Source organism: Lactuca sativa, chromosome 8 (assembly GCF_002870075.4).
Source record: "Lactuca sativa cultivar Salinas chromosome 8, Lsat_Salinas_v11, whole genome shotgun sequence".
NCBI lineage: Eukaryota > Viridiplantae > Streptophyta > Magnoliopsida > Asterales > Asteraceae > Lactuca > Lactuca sativa.
The window spans coordinates 153872433-153876622 of record NC_056630.2 but is presented as its reverse complement, the minus strand read 5'-3'; positions in this window follow the sequence as shown (position 1 = coordinate 153876622).

The window sequence follows — 4190 nt, the reverse complement described above, 5'->3', positions numbered from 1 at the left end:
GAAACCAATTAACCAACTCGTTGAAACAGGAGTGGTACCGTCGGTAACTCTATTGCTAATTAAGATTTTACCTTTGATTGTTTTGTATTTTTTTTAATTGAATGGGTTGAGTGGGTTCAAAAAGATAGGGTTTCCGTGTGTTATGGGTTGGGAAAGATGAATAAAAATAAAAGATAAAAAGTGATGTGGCAGTGGGTTCAGTGAGTTGGGAGGGAATGACTCCCTCCTCCCTAACAGACTGTGATAGTAGGTTTTTCTCTGTTCCTTTTGTCCATTGGGTAAATGGGTGGTTTGTTGTCTCCGACGAGTGCAAACGCCAGCAGACCATCGTTGCTCTCCGTGAATTATCTATATCTTGCATCCAGAGCAGTTTCTCTCAATACACCTGGTCTCTCTTCTCTTTAACTATCGTGTAACATGTTTATCCGTTGGGTAATAGATTTCGAAGTGGATCACTCAATAAATCAAAATTGAAAATGGAATCAATGTCAGGGTTTTGACGACGATTTTATACTGTCAGCATCTCAGGCAGTGTCTGATCAACGCTTTTTGGTTGGCATCGACAGAATTAGAAGCCGGAGTCTTCTCCTCTGTTTTGCATTCTTCTTTTTGCGTTGGATTTCGTCATGGCTCCTCGACAACAACATGTACGAGATCATGAACGTTCTTCGTCTTTCGAAATGCAGGTTTCTAAGATTTCATGTAATGTGTATGTAACTAATTTCCCTAAGCATTTGACTCAGCAGGAACTGTGGAATGTATGTTCAAAGTACGAGACTATTACGAATGTTTTCATTGCTAAGATATTCTCAAAACTTGGGAAACCTTTTGTGTTTGTTGGTTTCATTAAGGTTATAGATGTGGAACTGTTAATTGCAAACTTGTGTACTATCTGGATTAATGGAAAGATTAGATTATATGCAAACTTGGCACGTTTCGGTAGAACCAATAAGTCTACTAATAAAATTGATGGGAAAACGAATTATCATGGCAAACCACCTATAGCGGGGAGTGTGGATCACTGAATAGATAATACTAGGAGGTATGTGGATGTTCTTACTGGTGAGCAGGTGCATAATAAGTCATCTTCTGGGGATGATGTAGTGACAATTGTTTTGGAGACAAATGGAAAGATGATGAAGAAGTTGTCTTCAGCTTTGGTTGGGTGTGTTAAGGATTTCTGATCCTTGTCTAATCTTTGTTTCACTTGCAATAATGAAGGATTTCTATGAGTAAAGATAAATTTTCTTGGAGGTTTTTGGGTTTTAATTTCTTTTGATTCCATTCAAGATCGTGAAATTTTCCAAAGTCATGGAAGTACTAATTCGCACGTGGTTTTCTGTATTGAATCCATGGACAAATGATTTTTTTTATAAAGGAGGGGGTGGCTTAGATTGATGTAGAAGGTGTCCTGATTAAAGCATGGGGTTATAAATCTTTTGCAAAGATAGAAACTATGTGGGGTGAGTTATTATACACTGATGATCTTAAAGGCTCTACTTTATATGGGAACCGGCTTTGCATGAAAAGAACTTCTTCTTAACCAATCATGGAGACGATTAAAGTGATTCTTGAAGGCGATGTCTTTCTTATTCGGGATAAGGCAGTAAGTGGTTGGATTCTAGATTTTGTAGATGATACGATTACTTTAGAAAAGGAATATAAAAAAGGCCCTCCTAGCCATGGTGAATCAAAAAGCAATGATTTCCAAGGCGATGGTTATGTGTCGGAGGACAGGGAGAATTCAATGGTTGATGAGGAATTAAATATTCCGATAAATCAATCTAACTTTGGTCATGCAAAGTTGTTTAATGATGACCCCTTTGGTTTGGATGAATTATTGTCTAAGAAAAATGTATCTTTTAGTTCTCACTCAGAGCCTTCTCACCCACTGGGTTTTACACCATCTTCCTCAAATAATAAATGAAGTAGAAGTAGAAATAGTACCCATGTAGTTGATCCATTTCAACATCTAAATGCAGCTCATCCAGAAGCCTCGAATTTCGCTATTGGTCAGACTTGTGTGAGGTCTCCTGTGGCAGTGGCTCGGCAGGGTCCATCTCATTCGGTTGATGATGCTACCTCGTTAGCAAATCTTTTTGGGAAAGAAGATATTGAATCTGATCATGTAACTACTGGTTCATTTCTAGGATCTAAAGGTCCTAGAAATGGTTTTTCTATGTTTCACGAGTTGTCTACGGCTATTGGTGTAGGGTGTGCGAAGGGTTATTTTATGAAAGGGCAGGAAAAGGATTCACGGGGTATTTTGAAGAATTTTGGTGAAAATGGTAGTTTTAAATGAATGGTTTATCCATGAATGTTCAAGGCTTAAGTCAGCAACCACAGAGAAGATGGGTGAAAGAGTTACGTATAAAAAAGTTGTATTAATATTCTGTCTATTCAAGAAACGAAGATGGTTCGATTGGATTTGTTTTTAATTAGAAGTACATAGGGAAATATTCATTTTGATTTCACTTAGATTTCGGCTAGGCTTTCTTAGAGGTATTCTTTGTGTGTGGGACCGACAAAGTTTATTATATATCGCATTTTGTCTACCACTAATAGTGTCATAGTGGATGGGATTTGGGTACCTACGGGTTATTCGCTTATGATTATTTCGGTGTATGCTCCTCAAGGTGTTGGTGAAAGGAGAGCTTTATGGGATTATTTTTCTAATGTCATTTCGAGATGGAGTGATGAAGTAATTGCTCTCGGTGATTTTAATGAAGATCTTCCCAGCGCGCACTTCCATAACTCGACTATAAATAGAGGGCAGTGTCATTCCATTTCTACACACCTCTCTAGTCTCTGTCTCACTCTCTACTTCGAAGTTGTTGCTCGCTAGGCGGTTCCCTAGAGTCCCAAGCTCGATCTTACCCTACACCAGCGGTTTCAAACACCCAGGGTCCCCATTTTACTATTTTAAAAGTTTTCAAAGGGGGAATACATGTTATATTTAAACTACTTTATAAAAATATATATTGTAAATATATTAGTAGTTTTATAAGCACATATACCCTTAGGATGATATATAGATACCATTTCTAGATGTAAGCTATGATATTATGCCTAAGCGTTATGATGCCCAATGGTCTAGGAAATGATTGTACCTAGATGTTATGCTAGCCAAATTCCTAGGATAACTTAGTACCTAGAGGATATATTGATCAAATTAGTGGGATATGCACTATACTTAGTTGTTACTCTGCCGAATATCTTGTTTTCAAAATAAACATAATTATAGGGTATATATATGTTAATATATATATATATATATATATATATATATATATATATATATATACACACACACACGAAGAAAATTATGAGATAAATAACAATTATCATATATAATAAAAGTATATAGTGATAATTATGAAGAGCTTTTTATAAAATAAAAGATTCAAAGATAAGATAAACTACCCAAGGTTAAAGTGTTGGTGAGCTTAAACTAATTCATCCTTTAGCCTTGATAAAATTTGGCTACCCCGTCCTATAATCGTTAATCTTAAAGAGATTCGGAAAGATATGTATAGATCTATACGGGGTTTGATACCCCCACCTGCGATCGCTAGCTACAATCCCAGCAAGATACCTTTCTTTAATCAATTAATATTACAACGTCCGATGAAGCGTCGTGCGAGGTTATTATAAGTATACAACATCGATTATAGAGGCTCGTGGTAATGAGATTAAAACCTACTACCAAGAGGGGCACCTTTGCGTAGTTAAAATGTTAAGATATCCTAGGATAAGATAGATCTAGGATAAATAAAACACCCGAAAATACTTAGGAGTTTAGGATTCTCAAATAATATAATAAAATGTTTTAAAAGAGATTATTCCAAAAGAAAAGGATTTTTAAATCTAAAAGATCATATAAAGCAGAAAACTAATAAAAAAAACTATTAACTCACCAACATCCTATTGAATTTTCAAAATACATGTATTCTCAAGGAGATAAGTGTAGAGAACGGGCAGTCAGAAGAGGAAGTCGTCACGGAAGAATGTTGGAAGTTGTTTATGTTTTTTCTATGTTTAATTTCGTTTAAGATGTATTCTTGGTCTATTAAAACAATGTAATCCCTACATTAAAATAAATAAAACAATCGTTTGTAATATACTTGTTTATAATGTTCAATATATCTGATTGTCGAGATCCAGTTAACCCCACATCGCATTGTCTGGCG